Raw genomic sequence first — 24045 nt, forward strand, 5'->3', positions numbered from 1 at the left:
GTGTGTGTGTGTACTCCCTGTGAGGCCCGTGAATCCGACGCGACTGGCTGATTGTTTAGCAGTCGAATGAAACTGATCATAACATGTCCATCTGGCTTCACAGTGGAGCTGCCGTGTTGCGTTACTCACAACAAGACCCATACTTTTTTTTTTTTTTTATAATTAAAAAAACTTTGTATAAGTACAATGTATACATGCCAAATCTGTTGACGCTATGACTGCCATCGCGGAGTGTTGGATACACGCAACGGCATCAGTGAGGTCTGAAAGCGGCTGCTCAGCGTCCTCAAAGTTCCTTTTTCCTTTAATCGTTTGTATAAAATTGTCTGTTGCGTTTAAAGCATCGGCAGCCTGAGACTGTTCTGTCCCAGTGGTTTGAGGCGTAGCGCAGATTAATATATTTGGAGATTTTGTCACGGAGGGAAAATTTTAAGTCTTTTTTTTTTCTTCTGTTTGAGTCTCTGTGCAAGATTTTCATTTTCTAAACTTGTGTGAGTTTGAGCAGAGCAATAAACTAGTGCTCCTGAATAAAATTTTATGACGATATAACTAATATCGCGTTTTTTTCAGAGAAGTTTCGCGTTGACAAGTAAACAGAAGAACCACTGACAACAACGCAGTTTGCATGTGAGGCCACAGGTGGGCGCTATAAACATCAGCAATGTGTGTCTGGACGATGGATTGCTTTTCTAGGCGACTGCCATGCTTACAACTCGGTACTACGGTTGTGGTGCACAGGAGCCGTGTGTTTTCCCCCCGTTTCCGTGGAGACGGAGGCAGAGCTTTTTCAAAAAGTTGCGTTTTCAATGACTCCTGGCACCGTCGTCATCAAAGCACTGCTCAAAAACATGACATCACATATCATGTTTTTAAGAAATGGAGATAGGAAACAGCCTGTTTTAAATACATTTTTCGATTGAAACTCTTTTGAATTACATGTTGACAGCGTTCAGTAGAGTTGAACGAGAGCTTGGTGAAAGCCTTTTATTTACCGGCCCTTTTTTAAAAGCCCACTCACGGCCTCTGGAAAGAAAGATCCTGTCTGTCAAGGAGTCATCAAAGCATTTCTCCCCAAAGATAAATATCCTGTATCTGCTCATATCTGCAGTATTTATGCCCCGTTTCCATCGTTCCAATTCCCTTGAAAGCCGGCCGAAACCGGATCGTTTGGCCTGTTTCTTCGCACAACCTTCCTGAGAACTGACAACTATTCCAGGTTCCCCCTTTTTTTTTTTTTTAAAAAAAGCCTGTTGGTTTGAATCTCCTTGTCCAGCTGAGGCTTTGTGGTGTTGTGTGGGTTACAGGAAACTGTTTTTGGGGGAAAGGAAAAGAAAAGAAAGGCAGAGATTCAATAGATTACGTCTCCTCCTTCAACAACAACAAGCTCTCTTCTGTCCGGCCGCCTCTGAGCAAAGCTCATCGCAACAAAACCAGAATCCCTCAAGGTTCAGAGATGATAATGCGTCCTACTGGAACACTGTTTGTTTCCCTGAGGCTTTGCTCTCGCGGTTCCGACACCGTAACCCCCCCCCCCCCCCCCCTCCCCCCCCGAGACGGACCGAGCCTGGAAGCAATCAGGCGTTTCAGTTTTCCCTGGATGGATGTGGCAAAAACTCCCAACAGGCGGGAGGACGAGGCGGCTCGATGATTCCGGGCGAAAACGGAAAACTTTCATTGCGTTTTGTCGCCCGTCTACACGGCGACGGCCTGAGAAATGAGGACTCGGGTGAACTTTCCGTGAAGCACGTCTGGATTCTGAAGGCTGCCAAGCGTCACTTCAAATGCTACAAATGCTGGGTAATCATCTCCTCCCATCTAATGGAGAAGCTCTGGAACCAATGTGCTTTGGATTTAAACGCCATTAAGGTGCCACTTTTAACAGGATCCCGTCACTCCGGTGACGGGAGCGGAAGGAAAGCTTCATTAGCGTCACTTTTCGAGACGGGAAATCATTTTTGGCACGCAATCATGGGGTAAACACAGAGCAGGAGAGTTGTTTTGGGAGATTGTTAACATCTTGAGACGAACAAAGACAACAGGCTGACGGCTGCCGCCCCCCCCCACCCCACCCCCGTTTCCCCAAAAGATTAATGGAAGGAGAGCGAAGGGAAGCCACAACTCTCGTATTGTTGGACCCTCAGATCACATCTGTCAAAATATTATAATAGCATTGCCTGCAGCGCTTGGTTATCTAATTTGGATTATAAACTGTGTGTATTGGACAGACACTGTCTGGGCTATTATGATAGGAGGAGTGTATTTTTGTTATTAATGCAGTTATACAGTTATCCCTGCATAAGATAGTGACTCTGTCCTCCCAGTCGAATGCATTTTCTTTTTCTTTTTTTTTCTTTTTTTTATTAAATACAGAAGGTTGGATCAGAAAGTTTTGGAACTTCATTGAACTTTTTATGCTTTTTTTTTTTGTCAACATCCATCCATCCAAAGCCTTTCAAGAGAGCGGTGGATGTGTGTAAACTTCCATTTCAAAGCGAAACTTTTTGAAAATGACCCCCCCAAGGTGGCGTTTTTCAAAAACGCTCCCGACTCCATGTACTTGGCGAAAATAGCAACTTTTCTGAAAATTCTGCCACGCGTGTAAGTTGATGGACAATAACAACGTTTGGCCTCCTTAAGTGTCACAACTCCCAGTCCATATTCTACTTTTTTTATTTTTTATTTTTTACAGTGTCCCCCTGAAACTCTCGAACTTCCCCTGTCCAATCACAGGGGAAGTTCATAGGCGTGTCACACATTTGTAAAACATGAAAATAAACGCACAGTAATGCTGAAGAACTGCAGGATTAGCGCAGCACAATATATTACATATTTCATATCTCATAATGTTAAAATATGCACAATTAAAAGACAAGACTGCAATAAGTGATGTTTCATGCTCAGCAATTTAAAAAAAGTTATCTTAAGAGTGTTTAACTCTCTAAAGCTCATTTCTAAAGAGGAAATTGACAATTTTAATGAACAATTTAGATCTCAATAATAGTCAATGGGCTATTTTCTAAGTAAAAACTGAATGATTTTCAAAATATATTGTTAGTTCGCAGCCTTGTGTTGTAACTTTGCACACAACCAGTGTCGAGTCACAACTTTTTATTACCTCGTATATCCTCAGTTTGTAAATAGTAATAAAACCTAAGCGGCACTAATTCCTGCCGATACTCTGGATATCAAGCTGATGTGGTCAATGTTTCTGGGTGATTCGGTGCAAGTGTGAGGGGGGAAATAAAAACTGCGCTGCTCCATCACAGGACTGAACACTACAGACCAACTGCATTCAGATAATAGCAGTTTTTTACTGTCCATAGTGGGGAAACCTCTCTCTCTCTCTCTCTCTCTCTCTCTTCTCTCTCTCTCTCTCTGTCTCTGTCTCTCTCTGTCTCTGTCTCTTTCTCTCGCTTTGTCTCTCGCTCTCTCGCTCTCTCTGTCGCTCTGACTATCTCTCACCTGTCTCTCGCTCTCTCTGTCTCTGTCTCTCTCTCTCTCCCTCTCTCTCTCCCTCTTGTCTCTGTCTCTGTCTCTGTCTCTGTCTCTGTCTCTCTCTCCCTCTCTCGCTCTGTCTCTCTCTCCATCTCTCGCTCTGTCTCTCTCCGTCTCTCGCTCTGTCTCTCTCTCTCTCTCTCTCTCGCTCGCTCGCTCTCTCTGTCTCTGTCTCTGTCTCTCTCTCTGTCTCTGTCTCTGTCTCTCGCTCTGTCTCTCGCTCTGTCTCTCGCTCTGTCTCTCGCTCTGTCTCTCGCTCCGTCTCTCTCTCTCTGTCTGTCTCTCTCTCCCTCTCTCTCTCTTCCCGCTCCCTCTCTCTCTCTGTCTCTCTCTCTGCCTCTCTCCGTCTCTCGCTCTGTCTCTCGCTCTCTCTCTCGCTCTGTCTCTGGCTCTCGCTCTCTGTGTCTCTGTATCTCTCGGTCTCTCTCTCTCTCCCTCGCTCTCTCTCTCTCTCTCTGCTGTGTGGTCTCTCCGTTTTCCATCACAAACTTGTGTTGTTGGCTGCAGCTCGCATCCAGTTCCACTTATTGGCCACACGTTGCTGTTGTTGGGACCGTCTGCAGCCCGATGCAGCAGTGCCCCACTTCCTTAAAGACATATTTAGCATGTTGGGGGGGGGGGGGGTGGGGGGGGGATGATGGATGCTTCAGATCTGAGCGGCACGATGGAGACGGGTCGCAGCTCCCCGCAGCCTTCGGCCAGGAGCTGCGATTTACAAGCGGGTCTCAGACCACATTTCTAAGTGTGTGTCGCTGCTCTGTGGTTTCCACTTCTGGGTGTGTGTGTGTGTGTGTGTGTGTGTGTGTGTGTGTGTGTGTGTGTGTGTGTGTGTGTGTGTGTGTGTGTGTGTGTGTGTGTGTGTGTGTGTGTGTGTGTGTGTGTGTGTGTGTGTGTGTGTGTGTGTGTGTGTGTGTGTGTGTGTGTGTGTGTGTGTGTGTGTGTGTGTGTGTGTGTGTGTGTGTGTGTGTGCGCGTACGTACGTAGGAGCGGGCCGTCCGTGCGCTGCGATTTTTTTATGGGAATTCCTCTGGACAGCCACCTATGACTTTATGAAACACTTAAATTCGTCTAATTGAATTTCCACATTTGGTGGTTGGTAGCTCGGGGTCTGTCCATCGCCGCAGAGCGGCACCAGAGGAGCGAGCCCCGCTGAACGTGAGGGGGGGGGGTGAAAGTTAACGTGAACCCCGCAGCACGTGAAAGCGAGCGACTGGAAGGAATTTTCGTACGAGCAGAGGTGTTGAGTTGTTGCGGGTTATTTTAGCCTCGGTCTTTATAGAGCGCCGAGGTAGCCGGGGCGTGAGAAAATGCATTAGCAGAGAATCATGAAGCCCGTGACATCATCGTGACATCATCGGGACACAGTCCACCATGCAGGCTGACCATTAATAGTCTCTGATCGATCGGATAAAACGGTAAGCGGTGCGTTTATGTCGTCTGTTCTGGTGCATTCTTCCCACAGGTCAGGCCGGGGGGGGGGGGGGGGGGTTTCTGGCAGGGGCTTTTCAAAAGGAGGTTGTTTTTTTCTCTCGCTGGGATTCGGGGGTGTTTAGAGAGTGTTGCCGCCCTGCTCCGTCATTTACTTAATAGTGCGTCTGCAGTTTCCAGCTGTTTGGAATTTGTAGCCGAGGCCTATTTGTTTGGAGCGCCGCTCTGCAGCACCGAGGACGTCCTCCTGCCAGACTCCTGCAAGAATGTGAGGTGGAAGATAAAACACAGCCCACTGGAAGTCAAACACTGGGTTTTTTTCCTCTTTTTTTTTTTTAATGCGGGTTTATCACTTCCTTTGATCACGGTTATGTCACTGTCCATACGCGATCTTCTAGGTTCGGTTTGTTCTCTGCTTTCTGTCCACTGGACCAAAGCACATATACTTTCTTTTTTTTTTTTTTTTTTAATGTCTTCAGCTCCAGGGGTCGTCACCAGATGAACCGAGGGCAGAGAGAGTGCATTTCTTTTTTCTTAGTCAGCATGTTTCGAAGAAGCTGTCTTCTTCTTCTTCTTCTTCTTCTTTTTCTTTTTCTTTTTCTTCTTCTTCTTCTTCTTCTTCGTCTTCTTCTTCTTCTTCTTCGTCTCCTTCGTCTCCTTCTTCTCCTTCGTCTCCTTCGTCTCCTTCTTTTTCTTCTTCTTCTTCTTCTTCTTCTTCTTCTCCTTCGTCTCCTCATCTCCTTCATCTTCTTCTTCTCCTTCGTCTCCTTCATCTCCTTCATCTTCTTCTTCTCCTTCGTCTTTCTTCTTCTTCTTCTTCTTTTTTCTTCCTCTTCTTCTTCTTCTTTCTTCCTCTTCTTTCTTCTTCTTCCTCCTCTTCTTCTTCCTCTTCTTCCTCTTCCTGAACCCGTGTGAGCCGCCATGTGGGTGTTTGATTTGAGGCATTCTGCAGTGAGTTGCAGGCCTTATTGCGCCTCAGTGACAATAAACAGCTCTTAGAATAAAACAATGCTGGCCCAGCTGGTCAGTATATGAAAAAAAAAATAATAATAATTATTGCGGCTCTGTGTCGGGCCTGCGATCCAGCGCCGCTTCTTCTCTCCCATGTGGAATCCATTACAACCCCCCCCCCCCCCTTTAAATCCCGCCGAGCCACAAACGCTTCGTCCACATTCGTACCTTCAGTGACACTCGGCGGCGGCGGGACAGTTTCTTGTCGAGCTCATCTCACAATTAGCCAGTCCCCCCCCCCCCCCCCCCCCCCCCCCCCCCCGAGCGACACTCCTGTCTGTCAGGCGGAGGCTCACCTCATTAGGGCAGCACGTCTCTATCAACCCCTCATGTCAGCTTCCATTACGGGGTCGTGGGGAGGAGGAGGAGGAGAAGGAGGAGGAGGAGGGGGGAGGAGGGGGAGGGCGGGGCGTCCTCGCCTCATCATCATCATCTCTGCCATCCAGCGTGGGTTTTCTGGTTATTAATGACGCGTCTGTGATGAGCCCGGGCCCGCCGCCCCGGAGGTCACATAACCGTTTTACCAGTTATTGGAGAAAAGGGGCTAAGTGGCTCATGAAAGCGGCTGTTAAATAAACACCCGCTCCACTTTAGGAAGGAGGCTGTGAAAAGTTCCTCTCTCTCTTTCTCTTTCTCTCTCTTTCTCTCTCTCTCTCTCTCTCTCTCCACCTTCTCTTTGAAAATAATTAGCGTGAGCTGTTTTCTCTGAATCAATTTATTAGCAGGATGTGGAACGTTACCAGGCTCTGGAGACGAATTATGAAGGTAAACCCCAAAACATACGAGATTAAATTATTTTATTCAGGAAAAAGGGACGGACTTTGATGATAATAGACGCAAGATAACGTTGGTGATCTTGTAACCATCTGGGATGAATTCATTATTATTGGTATATGTTGGTGAGTAAGTAGCAGAGGGTAGAACTGTTGGTTCTGTTGGCGAATTCCCTATATAAAAGAACAATCTTCACTGCTATGGAACAGTTTTAATCCAATGGAACTTGTTGAGGACAGACATACTGATAAAAACTACTTCTTTCCAAACCAGTAATCAGATTAAAGTTACTTCTCCAAGTCACTGAGCGTTACTATTGTAGGTCGAGTTTCTTGTCTGCAAAGCCGCTTTATTGTTGAACAGAACCAGCCGCTCCTCCAAACGGACACGCAGTCTGCACGCTCACCTGACCCCGCCCCCTTCTCCACGCTCAGCCAATCGCAGGCCAGCCCGCTCTCAAGGTGCGTTCAGGTGACGCAAAAGAATGGGAACAAACTAATATCATCAATATATCTTAACATCGCGATCAGGCCCCCCTTTTTTCAATCAGGCAATGAAAGACTTTAAAATGTGATAATAAAACAAACGGGGGTCTTTTCAAACAGCTGCTCGATATTTAAAATTTCTGTGGTTTTATCAGTCCGTAGGTATATTAGTACATCCCTGAACGTCAACATTTAAATGTGTTGCTAATAAGCATATTAGCCGTTGAGTCTCCAGCCAGCGTCGCCTCGTGTCTTATCTGTTGGTCTCGTCCTTGTTGACATGTTATCTCCAGAATGTCTTCAGATCTATTGCACATGTCTCTTCTCACTCGCCAAGACAGTAATTCTCCGTTCTCACCGGTCAAACTTCAAAGTTACTGAGACTTCTCATGTTGTCGATAATGGTGGCCTCTGGAATACCGTAGAGAATTTAGCGGGTGCCGGCTCCTTGTTTAAAGAGAAAGTCGGGTTCATTATTCAAAAACTACGTGGCGGTTTAAAAGTTCATAGCAGATCTCAAAAAGACCCGTTTACACAATGTTTGGAGAGAAAACGGATCATTTTTTTACATTTCCACTTCAGAAAAGCTCCTCACTTGAAAATGGCCCTCGTCACCATACGGAAGAGGATTAGGGCCACTGTGGGGAAAAATAACCTCTGAGTTCTGACTTTTTTTTCTCAGAATTCTGACTTTAAAGTCGATAATGGTGCGAGTTTAAAAGTCCGAATTCTGAGTTTAAAAGTCCGAATTCCCGAATTCTGAGTTTAAAAGTCAAAATTCTGAAAAAAAGTCAGAATTCTGAGTTTAAAAGTCCGAACTCTTAGAGAAAAGTCAGAATTCTGAGTTTAAAAGTCAGAATTCTGAGAAAAAAGTCAAAATTCTGAGAAAAAAGTCAGAATTCTGAGTTTAAAAGTCAGAACTCTTAGAGAAATGTCAGAATTCTGAGTTTAAAGTCAGAATTCTGAGTTTAAAAGTCAGAATTCTTAGAGAAAAGTCTGAATTCTGTTTAAAAGTCAGAATTCTGAGAAAAAAAGTCAGAACTCAGTGGTTTTTTTTCCACAGTGGCCTTAATCCTCTTCCATATCACCATGACGTGCAGTTTCTGTCATTTTTGCGATTGTTGCCCATTTTCCAGGCTTGGATGCGCAGTAGCGGCGCTTCCAAAAAAACCTCACCCGTTAGCGGGGAAATGGAGTCGCGGCGTATGCACCTCGAAAGTTCCGTTTTCAAAAATTTCAGTTTTCAGTGACAGCGCTGTGTAAACAGTTTTCCCCAAAAAGTTTAGAAAGCCTTGTTCATGTGATAGAATCTGCTTTGTTCCAGCAGCAGCAGCCGAGATAAGACACCAGCCTCGGGTTTATGAGTCGACAACGGAGGGCCGGAGAGTTTTTAACACGCGACTCCCCGAGCAGATTTAGCGTCACTGCATATCAACTGCACTGTTTGTTGCTGCGCCGCACGTCGTTAGCCGTTCATTGTGGCGCCAAGCGACCATTTCTTTTCCATTTTAAGAGGACAAAATATTGCCAATGCCGCCGTCGTCCCCTTGGCGACTTCTTCCCGCCTCGACTCGCCGCGCGTCCAACTGCAGATATAAAACACACAGAGCTGTAATTACATATGTCATCGCACTTTTTATGGCTCCTGGAGCTGCAGCTCCTCCATCAGGAGGGTGGAGGTTGGAGGGTGGAGGGCAGGAAGCCCACCTGTCTGTCGCCTCCTCACTCGCACATCACATCGACCCGAAAAACCTCCATCACCACCGTTGTGATCAATGGCTCCTGCCAGAAGAATCGTTCTTATCGTCTTATTGGCTGTGACTCGTTTCACCTGTCTTTAGTTTCACTTCGTCAAAATTCATTTCTACTTCAAGAGAATGTTTTTTTTCTCCCATTCTCAGTTTAAATATGTGAGAATTGATGGGTTTTTTGGGGTTGTTTTTTTTTTTTTTTTTGGTGAATTGGCAGCATTTCATTCTGACTTTCGATTCCGAGCGGCGGTGGCCTTCATCCAGCTCATTAGCCAGTTCGAAACCACACGTTGAAGCTCGCACTCTTTCCCTCGCGCGGAATTAATGGAGCAATTTACATAGTTGGCTTCCAGAAGTGTGAGGAGAGGGGGAAAAAAAACTTGACCGTACAATAGCTTATTTGTCTCTTGTTCATTGTTCTGCTGCATCGCATTTATTTGATGAGGAAAATTAGGTCCCATTTTTTGAAGGAGGGGAAAAAAAAAAAAAAAACCACCCAGCTGTTTACGTCGGTGTTTATTATGAAAGCTTTTGGCGCGGAGGTGCGAGGTCGGCCGCCTTGCGCCACGCCGCCGTTCGGCCGAGGGCCTTTTCAGAGGGAGGGGGCGTGTCGGTGCGAAGTTTCGGGAAGGCTGGCGGCAGCTGGGGAGGAAGCGGAGCGAGGGAATCTAATCACAGCATCGTGGGCAAACAAATAAGGAGCGGCGAGCCGTTGTTATTGGGCACACAAGCTGAGGAGGTCCACCTTTATCAGATTTAAAAACAACTTGTGCAACAAGCGCTCGGCGTGGGACGCTGGCTGCGAGCGCGCCGTTGCTTCCTACTTATAGTCAAACATGTATTCAGGAGATTTCCTGATTCCAATCAGCTGCGCACTGTAAGGAAATCTTTCTGTATTGGACTATGACGGTCTCAGTTCCGAATGGAAAAAAACAAAACAAAACAGTTTTATCATGGCTAACACTATGCAGGGTCACAGTTGAACAAACCCAGATGACCAGGGAATGCTCCGGGCGCTCCAAAGTAAACCGGACACAGCCTCTGCTCGTCCCATAGCGTGGCGGCTTTTCATCCGATACTCGGAACCAAAGAAGAAGAAAAAAAAGTTTTGTTTTTTTTTAAACTTTTTTTTTGTTTATAATCCCGTCACACTGCTTTAAATTTTCCGCCCCCTCTCAAAAAGTCCTTTTCAAGCACTACTGTATTCCAAACACATGCACCACATTTTACTGTATGATTTGTTTACAGTCAAATTTGTGAGCGGGGCTCTGCAACAGTTGGCTTCTCTTTGTGTCTGTGGGTTTATTATATATATATATATATATATATATATATATCAGCAGATCCACTGGCCAGAATTAGTGCTAATCTCTTCAAACTGTGGAAGTCACCAAATTCAGCCGTTTTCTTTTCACAGTACAAAAAGAAACACGTTCAGTAAAGTCTAGTTTGGTCTTAAATTTATATTTTCCACAAAAACTGAGAGCAGGAAATGACTACACTCAACATAAAGCCAGTTATAATGACCATACAGTGAAATGCCAGAAAAACTTTTCATATCTGTGCATCTGACATGTCAAATCAACACACATTTAAAGTACAGAAGTTCCAATTTTGTGTGTGAAGAAGAAAACGTATTTAATCCCACCACCACTTTCAGTTAATATTCTATGTAATGAGCTTCACTGTTGCAGCTTCCATTTTTTGTAAACTATGGATTCAATAATCATTTATACAACAATATTAATAAATCATACAGCAAAAAAGTAAATAAAACATACCAGCAATGGTAATAAACTATATGCCAGCAGCGGTAGGAAAGCAAAAGCAGATATTAACATTCGTAGACAGAGTAGTGTATAAAATTAAGACTCTCTCTATATTGTGGTTGGTAGTGTCGGTAATAATTGTGTTTTGGTTGCTTAGTTCATGTAGTTTAGTTTATTAGTTGTAAGTTGTCAACCAGCAGTGAAGAAGGTTTTGTGTGTCGTGTCCTTCTGGCATGGTCTGCCTGGGAGACTGTCAAAATAAAATGTGTGCAGCTCTATGGGTGTTGTGTTCAGTGGGAAACGGGACCAAATGGCTCTTTGAGCATTAAAGGTTGCCGACCCCTGGTCTAGAGGAAAACCTGAACCAGTTCTCTACAAGTCAGCGTTGATTATGAAACAAGCTCATGATGGAAATGAAGAAAAATCCCCGAATACGACCTGCTGCAGTAATCCTAGCAGTCGATATCAATATTTTAAAAAGCGCAGCCGTCTGTGGAAGCAATTCCACCTGATTAGCCTCTCGGGGACGACGCCCTGATAGATTGAAGCCAAAAAAAAAAAAAAATCAGCTTCACGGTCCAACAGAAAGTCTCGCGTCCCTGGTGTCACGCTGACCTGTCCTTCACAGTCCCAAAACTGTCCGCCGTTTAATGCAAATCTCCGAGAAGGACGGACGCGGCGGCGGCGGGCGTTTGTGCGTGGATACCTCCGCGCCCGTGACTCACCGGGCTTCGCTTTCTCACGCCGGCCGTGGCGGACGAGGGAAACGGAGCCCTGCAGGTCAGCGAGCCACGGCGACGGTCCGATGGGACGCTCGTCTGGATGTGGACGGGCGATCGTCCAAAGTACACAGGACCCCCCGACCTCGTGCATATTCACTAGACCAGTGTTCTCTTTTGTTTGGAAAAATCTGGAGGCACACCACCACCCGGAAATGTTAAAATGTGAAACTCTGTAGCCTCTATTAACAATATAAAGTCATTCTCCTCAAAGTTTTATCAACAGGAATCAAATAAATACAGAAAAAAAGTACTTCCCAATTTTTTTTTTTTTTAATAGTGACTCCGTCAGTGTGAAACCTGGACCTGATGGATGAAGAGCTGAGATCCTGGTTCACATTCTTCCTTTTCAAAAACTTCTCCATCACTGTCACTGACACAGTACTTTGATACAAGATGGTAGCAGGAGGTGGAGATGAACCACACTGACGTCTGTCACTTTACATTTCACCGGCAAAGTTCTGTGCTGCCCTCTAGTGGCGAAGAGTATTTATACATGATTACTCTGCTCTCACAGCTGACAGCGGCTGTGAGCGCAAATGATTTTTAGAAAAAAAAATGTGAAATTGGATAATTTCCCACGGCACACCTGGCTAGATCTCGCGGAAACACCAGTGTGCCGCGACACGGTGGTTGAAAAACACTGCACTAGACGACTGCTCTGGACACGGTGCGGCTTCAAGTCTGAACATTTGCAAATGTTTGCAAATGCGCCGGCTCCTAGAGGCCCCGGCACGTCGCTTGTTGATCCAAGACTCGCATACTTTAGTCCTTTAGTAACTTATAGATAAAGTCGCGATCCTTCGAAGGATGATGCATTTAAACCTCAACACACAGGGCATGTGCTTTTGTCTTTTTAATATGTCTTCATAAACGCTTGACGCGGAACCGTTGATCCGCCGGGAGATCTCCGGAGGTCGTCCCAGCAAACGTGGAACCGTCTGATCTCACGCAAGTCAATCTGAGGGGCTTTTGGACCGAGACGGCGTCTAATACTCAATATGTTCATAACCTCAACGCCGGTACTTTACCTGGCGCCCGTACAAGCGCGCCAATGTGGAAACGCTTATATTGCACAGCGTAATCCGCCCCCGTGTAGACACGTGAGGAAGCGCGTCTCGTCGTGGCGTCCTCGCCGAGCGGCTCGGTGGGTTTCATCGCGTCGGAGGAGCAGCGGGATCTGAGAGAAAATCCCTTTGAACTCCCGGGGAATATTGGAGTTTTCGGCCCCTGGTTACACTACGGTGTGTTCAAGTAAAAATGCAAAAACGGTTGCTTTTTTTTGGAGGGTAGTTTTGGCAGTTTTATAGTTAAGAATCACCTGTAAGTCCACCAGTAAGTGGACATCGTTTTCAAAACTTTGTTGCTGCATTGAGCTGGATTTTGTGACAAATAAGCAAACTTAATGTCCAGACCAGTTCCCAGTTGTGGTTCAGTCACACTCTCGGTTAAAATAAAGCAGAAGCTCCGGGCAGCAGTACGTCTCGGATCCTCCTCTCCAATAGAAAATCTCAGTCGTAAAGACGTCCGCAGGATGAAGAGGAAAAGAAAATAACGTGTCCATTAGAGTCCGAACGTGAAGCCGGGATGTTCACCTGTTTATCCTCCTCCTCCTCCTCTGGCATCTGCTCTTTTCCAAGGAGCCTCGTGGAAACGAGTGCATTAAAAAAAAAAAAAAAGTTCCCTTGTAAAATACCACAACACTTTTAATTCCAAACAATAAAAGCAGTGTGATCAGACTCCGGTTAGAGAGAGAGGAGGGGAAAAAAAGTAGGTTTTCATGACTATATTTGGCTGCGTTATTTAAAGAGCAGGTTGCAAAGTTTTGGTTGCGTTTAAAGAAAATAACTTTTCCCCCATTAAGGCTGCTTCGAGGTGTGTGCTGAACTCAGGCTGTCCTCTGTTTCTCTCCACCAACCCCGTCACTCCGCCGGCTCTCCACTTCGGTTTTTTCCAGCTTGATATCTGACAAATTATTACTTTTACTTATAAAAAACGTGACTCGTTGCTTGTTTTTGTCGTCCACTGATGGTGACGTGAAGAAAGAGATGTCACAACAGAAAAAGCATGAACAGTGGCTCATTTGCACAATTTCATCACAACAGAGTCAAATGCAGGTCTGGCTTTTACTTTGAAAGGTTTACGTGGGAAAAGTCCCACCGGCTGACGATAACAAGCTGATTGAGTGAACCTTCGGGGGACAAACGGTGCCTTCATCATTTCTTCTGTTTCTTACAAACTAACAATGATTTAATAACCACAGAAGACGTATGGAAACGATATTTGTGTGATGTATTGTCGGCGTCACACGCCTGCTCCAGACTAACTGCAGAAAGTTACTGGATGGATGTTTTTTCATGAAACGTTCAGCAAACTTTTTAAAATACTTTTCCATCACGTCCGACTCGATCAATGTAAAAGTCTCATTTCTAATTTCGAGCTTTATGATTCAACCCGAATGATTTAGACCCCGGTTAAAAATGTTTTGCATTTGCAACATTTTGAAAACAAATGCAAATGTTAACATACAAAACTTCTGTCTTCACTTGAAAATGTTACAAATGTGTTCAAACAACCCCCTTTCAAATATTAACTTTTTTTTGTTTTGTTTTTTAAACTTGTAAGTACAATTTTAATATGTACCTTGTAGTTTGAACATGTGTAATTAGTTATATTCCAATAATGAGTATGATGACGTCGGGCACTGCTTGATGGCGGCAATATGCTGTAACTGTCACACAGCAGAACAACAAGCCGGCTGATAGCAGCTCATCAAAGTGTTTCTGAATTATAACAATTGCGAATAAAATCAAGGTTTGTATTTATCAGAGTACTTTATGGATGACAAACTCCTTACTGTGAGTTTCTACCTTCGTATGACCTTATAAACTGCACATTTTAGCAGCTAGTTTTACTGCTGTGTTACCTGAGAGGCGTCTGTTGCAGTTTTGTTTTAATCTTCTGCCGCTCGTTTCAGAAAAGCTCAGTCCAGTTTTCCCTGACTGGAATTAAGTGGGGGGGAAAAAGTGCGAAATTGCCTGGACTAACCTCTTCATATTCCCATATTGAACAGTTGAAATCTATTCCTTTCACTCCAGGATCCAATATTCAGCTTCACAGTCTGACTCTAATGTGCCGCAGACCCAATCGGACTTCAGAGCAATATTCAGTATTAAGTCCACCGCTAGGTCTCCTCGTCGGCGTCCTTTTCGGGACAAATGGACTGAGAATCCGAGACTCCGCCGATGATAAAATGTGCCCCGGAGTCCTTGTGAGAGCTGCCAGGGAGGATTGATGATGGTCCCACATGCCAATTGGGCTAACAGGATGTTGACCTCAGTGTTGTGACTTCACAAACAGGGTCGGCTCGTGCGGGTGTCTGGTTACTCAGCTGGGCTCCGGGGGTCACGGGCCTCCAGGAGGAAGAAGGGGGGGTGAGAGGGGGGGGGGCTCCTTCCAATAGGTGTCACTGTGGCACACCGGACTCGTAGTGATTGGGGTCAGAGGAGACCAGCACCGGACCCTTGTCCCCGGTGGTCTCCCCTAACCGAATTTCCCTTTCATCTCTCGCAGCCCCTCTTTCCCGCAATTATGTAAATCTGCCGACTGAGTTTGGCGGCAACGCGATACTCCGCAAAGTGTAACGGCGAGCAGTGCGACGGAAGGGCCTGCTTCGAATTAGGCCTCGCATCCGAAAGGCCCCGGCGAGTCGGGCCACACCTGCGTCGCATTACGGCGAGCGTGAAGGGGGGAGGGCGAGGGGACGGCGCGCGGCGAGTCGAGGCACCGGGCCGGCGGAGCGAAAGGACGTTAAATGAAGTGGAAGAACGTTTGAGGATTGCAATATTCAGAACTGCTTTTATTACACGCTTGTATGAAACGCCCGAAGAGACAGGATGTACCAAAATATTACATTTCACGTCATGCTTAAAACGAAAACACCATCTTCCGCAGTTTCACATGACTCGCCAGTGTTTTTTTGAAACATCTTGAGGAGATAACGCACCGGCCAGAGACGATCATTTTAGTCTAACACCTTAATTTTAAACATACGGCCACAACATGTAACGACCCGACCTTCGCGAGGTGAGGCTGTGATTACTGGAGAGGATGTTTAGACTTTCCGTCTCGCATCTTTGCAACGATGGAAAGTTCCAAATCAATGCCGAGGATCTCAAAATGCCATTTTGGGGTTTTTTTTTAGAAACCAAACGTCTCCATTACCCACAATCCAACCTGACCTCCAGAGGCTTGATTCTACATGTCGGTTTATTAAATGTTTCTGCTGCGTTGAGGATTTGGCTCAAGAGGTTGGATCATGACGCTGATCTCAAACACACACGTGCTTTTTGAAATTGAAAACCACACAACTGTCTGCGTAGATTATATTGCGTATATCTCAAATTCATTGTTATGCATTTTTCATTTGTATTTATTATCATTATTATGGTATAAATGCTTCAAGAGGCAGTTTTGGTGTCACACAAAACAGTTTTTAACATAGTTTTCTTTCGAATTGCGGACGTAACGCAACACTGAGGCTGTTGGTCTTAAAGCCTTGTTGTCAGTGTGAGTTTGTTGCAAACATGCATGTAAATTTGACTTTATATTGAAATAAGACCCTCAATCCCGCCCTCCGGCTCAGAATTACGCCGGGAAGCATCCGGAATACAAAGCGATGTCAAATCAAACGTGCAGAACGTGATCCAAGAAGATTTTTGTTCATATTTTTTGTGCACCTCTCAAGTAGGAATACCCTTCACTATTGAGAACAGTCGATCTTAGTTGATCTAAATCACACAGTTTGAAGCAAGAACTATTAATATATTTACACGAAGCTGAAGATTTCCTCCAAACCAAACAGATATATGAAAAATAGGTGGCTTTTATTCTGAATACAGGACGTTGGAAGGTAAAGGTCGTACATTTATTGGAAGCAAAAAGTAAAAACTGTAACTCTATTTCAGAAAAATAAAGAAAATGCAGCGACGTTCCATGTTTTTAACAACCAGGATGACCGACTCTCCTTCCTCCTCTCCTTCCTCCTCTCCTTCCTCCTCGCCTTCCTCCTCGCCTTCCTCCTCTCCTTCCTCCTCGCCTTCCTCCTCTCCTTCCTCCTCTCCTTCCTCCTCGCCTTCCTCCTCACCTTCCTCCTCTCCTTCCTCCTCTCCTCTCGCCTCTCCTTCCTCCTCTCGCCTCTCCTTCCTCCTCTCGCCTCTCCTTCCTCCTCTCCTCCTCCTCGCCTCTCCTTCCTCCTCTCTCGCCCTCTTCCTCCACAGCTGCTAATTTCACCCGAGCCTTGATCGGCGCTGCAGGTCAGTCCCGGCCGCTGAAAGCCGAGCGCCGCTGCGCTACGATGGCAGACTCAGATAACGTCGCCAATGATTTCCCCGGCGCGGCAGACGGCGCGCGGTCGCTTCTCGTTCACGTTCGTCGCCACATTTGAAATTTCTCGCCGCGTTTTTTTCCCCGCCGCTGTTCTGATCTCGGCTAAAGAGTGAGATTTTATTACAAAAGACTGAGCGGGTTCTGTGTCTGTTAATCATCAGCATGTCTAAGAATGACTTGAATGAATTCTTTCAGTTGTTTTAGGTTTAAAGTCCTAGTGAAATGAAAATTCGACCTCCAAAACACTCTGGCTGTCGCTTCTCGGATCCTTTTTATGCTAACTGGCCGAAGGGTAAAATGTTAAAACACGGCAATCTGCGAGAAAATAGCCGATAAACGGCGCTATTTCCACTGCTGGGCGGAGCTTCTGACAATAATAGAGTGACATCACGAGTTGTGCACACGCCCAAGTTGTTTACATTATGGAGGATCAGAGTTTTGACCACGAAGAGGCTGAATTTAACCATATTTCATCATCATCATCATTTCAAACCCAGTGATTGATGAAGAAGACACAGAAGGTCGTTCTGCCATCGGTGACCCCGTCTGGAACATGTTTGAGGAAGCAGAAGACGCTTCGTCCTCCATTCGTCCTCGTCTCCTCGCCTCAGCAGCCGCCAGTTTTCACCTTTGAGGCTTTGAGGCGTCTTGACTTTTGGCAAAACGACTTGGCTTCCTGGATCCAACATGTCGAAGCGCTTTTCCGACTGCGCGGAATCACCGATGAGTCCAGGTATTACTTGATCGTCTACTAGCCGCCCAAGCTCGCGGCTCCCGCTAGCCGCCCGAGCTAGCCGCTCCCGCCGCCTGTGCTCCTTTTCTCCTCTCTGGTCTCTTCCAGGCTCAATCTTTCATCAAGGCTCATAAAACGCCGACTATAACTTCAAAACACTGTAAAAACTTGGATATTTAAGAGGGAAACAAGCCGATATAAACACAACAGATGGAGATCTGCACAACTCTTCACGTCACGCCCACGAAGAAGGATTCCCCCGACTTCCTCCGCTGGAGATTCAAAATTCAAATAACTTTGTTATGCGACAACAGTGGTGGGGCAGAGTCGGAGGAACCTTAGAAGTAGAACCCCAACTATCGGTTTTTGCAAAGTAGTGTTTTACATTTCACTAGGACTTTAAGTGTAAAATATTCCATTCATATTTATGCACTAACTACAATATATTGACTTGAACTCTGACATAAATACTCGACTTCTGTCGGTTAGTCCTGAATTCATATATTTGTCGACAAAACGCAGGTCTAAACACTCTAAAAACGGTTTATCTTACTTTTCTTGAACCCGTCCATCCCTTCTTCTATCCACATATCAATCTACCCATCCATCATCTATCTGTCCATTTTTCCACCCATCAATCAGTTTTTTTCATCCCATCTACTCGTTCTGGCCATCCATCAAAATAACTTTTTTTTTTTTCCCCCACAACCATTCTTTCACTTTTCTCCAGATATGAATCCATCCATCCCACCGTCTCTCCATCAATACCTGGCGTACGGCATGTTTTCCCACTGAACGGGGGATTTGGTCCCTTTACACCACGTTTCAGCTTAAAATGTCGTTTTTGCGTTGACGCGTCAACGTTTTGAGCATTTTTAAGAAAATGCTGTTTTTCCCCCCACTTTGCACGGGAAAAGATTTGGAGCATTGTTTTTCGAAAAGTTTTCACTTGCCAAGCATATTGTAAATGTTTTGGAAAGCACAGGAGGAGCGTGCCAACGACACCATGTAAAGCTCACACGGGTCTTTGTCTGTCCGTTCGGCACCAGCGTTACACAACCCTCCCTCCCCTTCCGCTCAACTTCTTTTTTTAATTTTTTTTTATTGAAATTAACACCACATGTACAAGAAATAATAACCTGATACCTCGTTGGGGTTTGTTTTTTTTCCTTTCTTTTTTGTTTGTCCACTGGATATTTTGAAGCCAAACAGTAATTTTCTCCAACCACCAGACCGCTGCTCTGCCCGGTGTCGAGGTGTGACGCAGCGAAATGCTGAACGAGAATTGTAATCTCACTTCTAATATATCACAGCAAGAGGGGGGGAAAAAAAAAAAAAACCCCGCTCACACTGAAGTGCCTTTTACTGCAGCAATTCTTCAAGCTGTAAATATGTGGGAGGCTGTTTTCTGTGGTAAGCAAACGCTTTGCGGTGTTTATGAATTCTGATTCCCAGTTTGGCTTCGGAGGCTGCCTGATGATGATGATGATGATGATGATGATGATGATGATGATGATGATGATGATGATGATGGCCGTGGCGAGGATTCAAGGCCGCGGCGTTCGAGCTCTAAGTGAAGCGAGTTTCTCCCGTGAATGAATTACACGACTCGAGCCAGACTCGAACAGCTTCTCAGGCCCGCTCTGTATATTTACCGAGACACATGAAAGGCCGCGGTGATTAATCAAGTTGGATTCTGCTGCTCTTGCCGCGCCGCACGATCGCCGAGGTTTACCCGGGGCCTGGATTTCGCCATGTGAGGTTTTCACCGCCGGCCGACACGGAGCTGCGAATGCAGAACCCAGAAACACAGGTCTGAGAGTAAATACACATCAAATGGTGGAGAGAAAGAAGCATTTAAACTTGACATATTATTCCCACATTGTTGTCCTTGGGTTTGTTTTGTCCCCCCCCCAAATGCCTCAAACCCACATCTGCAGCCATTTTGTTTCGGCCATTTTGCGTGCATCCTGGTCAGAGTTTCAGGATAATTCATTTAGTGGATGAGTGAAGGCTGTACAAAGCTGAGTTTCATTACGCGGCCGGGACGCGCCAGATGGGCGGAATCAGAGCTGCGCCGCACCGCAGCAAATATAATGAACCATCTCGAATCCGCCAGTGAGCTAGAAAGAGCTCCTCGGAGGGGAGGTTCCGTTTAATGTGGATCGAATGAGCTCGTTGGGCAAAGAAGACGAAGTTAAAATACTGTGACGAAAATTCCGATAACGCAAAATACGATCTTTCAACATGTCTCTCTGGAAGGTTTTAATGTATTTGATAATTAAAGATGACATTAATAGTTCCAGGAAGTTGGTTTTTTTTTAATGCTTGAACATTGGCCAGATCATCTATTTAGTGTAATTCTTAAATTTTGGGATTTCGAATTTCATGGAGCTGAACACTTCCACCGTCACGTCTCATAGTTGATTCCATCGTCCTTGGAATTGTTTTACACTCGACCAGGACAGACCCAGTTTGGTTCTGTGAGACTTTAAACTACAGCTGGACTCTTAGGAACAGACTTGGATTTATTTAAAGAGAAATAGACTTTCTGCTGTATGTAAACGGGGCCTTACTGTGTTTCATAGTTTTCTCATTTGTCGCCTCACAGTAGAGAACTCATCAGAATCTCCATATGGTCCCTTAGTAAGCGATTTTTTTTCTTTGATGTTGCTTTCTATCTTATTTACCTTTTAGAAACCAGCTCAGCATTTACTGCAGTTGATCTTCTAAAACTTAATATACCAAATGACAAGGATGCTGCTTATTCCCACGACAGTAATTTCCCTCGTCATTGACTTCAGACGCTATAAAGAAAAGCCCCAAAGAAGGAAAACCATGATTTTAATGTGCATTTGATTTATTGTTTTATTTTTTTGCATTGCGTTGTTCAATAATTTAATTCCCTTAGTTTACAATAAAAATGGCTGAATTGCAGCCTGTTTGTGGGAAGTTTTACAAGAGCCGAAGTGTGAAACTTGCGGGGGAAAATTGACTGCCAGCTTTTATTACTTTTCATTACAAGGAGAACGTGCAGGTTATTTGACACATTTTTAAAAGCTGTTCGCCGAGTTCTAATTTCATTATGGTTTCTGGTTCACTTGCGAGGCCCGAGATCAGAAATAATCACTTTTCCTCCTCCCGCGTTCAAAGAAGACGGTCAAACGGAGTTATGCTGCATTGTGTTGCAGGTTTGGATTGAAAATAAATAGCCAGTCAAACACAAAAGCGCAGAGAGATCTGGGCTCGGCCGCAAAAGATAGCGCGAACGCCGTAATTCTTTTGGACGAGTCAAACTGTGTACGGAAACGTCAAAACAACAGATCAGACGGAAATCTGCAGTGGTGTAAACAGAGCGTCCTGACGTTTGAGCTGCATGCTAACCCAACCCCCCCCCCCCCCCCCCCCCCCCCACCACCACCACCACCACTACCCCCCATCCGCCCCCATCGGAGAGAACACATTGTTTATTCGCTCACAGCTGCAACGATCGAACGTTTGGCAACAACAAATCTACTGGCAAAGGAAAAGACGGCGTCCACATTTCTGTGTGTGCGTGTGCGTGCGTGTGTGTGTGTGTGTGTCTCTCACGAGAAAAAGCGAACTGTAATTGGACGGACACGCCACTGTGCGAGCTTGGAGGATGGCGGGAATTCGAAAAAAAAGCGTCTTTAACGAGAACGTGAGAACCTTCACCTGCAGTTCTGATGAGAGCTCATAGCTTTGGGGTGGTGGCGGTGGTGGTGGTGGTGGTGGGTGGGGGGGGGGTGCTTCATCAGCGGGGGCGGGCGATTGGAAACAGAAGAGACACGCCGCTTGTGTGGCATGTGCGGTTTTTTTCGTCCACCAGCCAAACGCCTCATGACGACACTCTCGATGCTCTGAAGCCGCCCTAATGAGCCGGAAGACGGTCGGCTATTGACCATTTTTACTGCCCGTCTCGTTCCTAACGGCAGATATTAAAATGTGCGAGGCGCTGCCCGCGCGCCGTACCACCCGTATTTGTGCACGCGGCGGTGGGTAAATACAACGCGAGCCAAACGTCTCTTCGCTCCAGATTTAATAGTAATAAAAACCCGATTGTGCACTTGTTTGGCACGCAGGTCACTGTTTGCCTTGGCGTCGTGATCCGCAGCGCCGCATGCGGGCTTCATAGCGTTTCTTGGCACGGTCGGCAGAAACGACGTTGGAAGGAACTGTTCCATTACTCCGCAGCAAATTAGTCCACGCCCCACGTTTATAATTTGGTTTGGTTTCACGTGTCATTCAGCTCTCATAATCTTATTCCTCTTTACATGTTGTTTTTTTTTCTCTCTCTCTCTATACCTCTAGTGTACTGGCTGTTCACAAATCAGTCACTTTTAACAAGAAAAGACAACGGCCTGAAATATTGTCGGTGGCGGGTTATCTCCCAGAGCGCCACTTTTCCTCATGTGAGGTTGGTGTGCGTCGCCGCTGAAGTTCTCCGTCCACAGCCCGGCCAGCGGAGGGAGGAACCACCTGGCTAGCCCCGCTAGAACAAGCTGTCATAAGACCTAATGAGCTCCCTGATTACCTCCCCCTGGGACCACGCCAGACCCCCCTCCACTCCCGTTCTATTTTTAACCCCCAGCGGACGAAAAGCACGCTGATTACGCTTTGCGGGGGTAATTGTTCGCGATGCGGGTCGGACACGCGTGGATTTTATTCTGAGACTTTTGACCTCCCGGTGCTTCTCCAGACGGAACGTCCCATTGTCTCACGTTTCCTCCTCTTGCCCATCTCCAGTACGAAAACAAAGCCCTGTAATGTAATGAGCTTGGGGTTGATTTATTTTTTTTTTTTTAAATAAATAAAAAAGAAAGACATTTTTACATACATTGCAGTCATTCCAATTTTCTTTTATAGAGAAAATAGAGAAGCCCAACATATCTACATGAGCAAGCAGGTGTGTTTGCGACTGTGGAAAGGAAAAACTCCTCCAACAGGGAGAAACTTTGTAGAAACCAGAGTCAGAGGTGGAGAAATTCTGAGGAACGGTTGGGGTGAAAGGATGGAGGAGAGGAGAGGAAAGACAGAGAGATAGACTTGATGGGGAGATACATACAATACCCTTGTTAGTGCTACATACATTTTTTTTTCTTTTTAATAATACAGTAATCACAGTGATCTAAATATTTTCCAACTGCCATGAGATTAAGACCAGCCTGAGCAACAACAGAGCAAAAACCAAAATAGTCACAACAATTCTAACAAAAGCAAAGACAAAAGGACACAAAACAAAGAAAAAAGAAAAGAAAAGAGAAAAACAGAACGAAACACAAAAAAACTAAACAAAAACAGCGAGAGAGAGAAAAAAAACGAAAAAACAACAACAAAAAAAGCCAACAACAACTTGATTTTGATAATTAACAGAACAATCTCGTCAATGAGGAGTGGAAGTGTGTGTGTGTGTGTGTTTAGGGTTGATTACCTCATAGCGTGAAAGATGCGGGGGGGGGGGCTTTGTTACCTGGGCCACCCTACCGCTCCCCGTCACCAGCAATCAGCGTCAAGGCTCTCCGCAGCCCGCCCACTTTATTGGGCTTGATGTGAAGGTGATTACTCCTGACAAACCCGGGGAAACGGTAATGCGTGGCATAAGAGAGGTTGTGTTTGTTTAGCCTCTGTGCCGGAGCTCGGGGGGGGGCAAACAAGGAGGCTGTAAACCGACTCGTTCCCGTCTGCCCCGCTTTGGTGTGTTTGTGTGTGGCCACGGCTCCACCGGAGCGGCGGTGCGGGGGCTCGCTCTGCATTCTTCTTCACCGGGGCTGCAGCTTCACCCCGTGACGGGACGAGGACGAGGCCCCCGAAGCCCCGAAGTGGCTCTCGCTGCTCAGGTAAACAGGAAAAGGGCGTGTCCAGACACAAAGCTGCGGGGGGAGGCGCGAAGGAAACCTGGCCAGATCCATTTCACTATGTCATCGTGTGAAATGGCCCCGGTGGGTGTCCCCACTCTGCCCACCTCTCGTTCAGGCCCTCTCGCCTTTCAGCTGTCCTCAATGGGCCCTGGGAATTTCTCACCACGATCCTGTTTGCCCCTTCACAAAGAACCCTGTGGCCTGCTGGAAAACACACACACACACACAGCCACACACACACACACACACACAACCACACACACACACTCGTGCACAAGCCCGAAAAGGATCTCCGCCATTCATCACCGGGACGTATGAAAGGGAAACTGGAAATGACAGGCCGTCTCCAGTGGGCTGATTCTGAGCTATTTGCATGATCTGGTCCGAGCTGCTGCCACGGCAACCCTGGGATCCTTACTGGAGGCGCAAACGCTCGTTCCTGTAGTTGAGATCAAACCATCGCCCTTGTTTTTTTTTTTTGTGTGTGTGTGTTTAGCATCAGCTTGGGCTTGCAGACCAGAATCTAAACCTTCCCCTCTCAGCTGTTTGTTTT

General features: G+C 46.0%; 1 protein-coding gene across 1 annotated transcript in view; it reads left to right on the forward strand.

Annotated features, from left to right (window-relative positions):
* The window catches only part of uvrag (UV radiation resistance associated gene), a gene marked incomplete at its 3' end in the record, with an annotated part of 103263 nt that overhangs the window by 63491 nt on the left and 15727 nt on the right, over positions 1-24045 (forward strand).

The sequence above is a fragment of the Blennius ocellaris genome (genome assembly GCF_963422515.1).
Source record: "Blennius ocellaris genome assembly, chromosome: 14".
NCBI lineage: Eukaryota > Metazoa > Chordata > Actinopteri > Blenniiformes > Blenniidae > Blennius > Blennius ocellaris.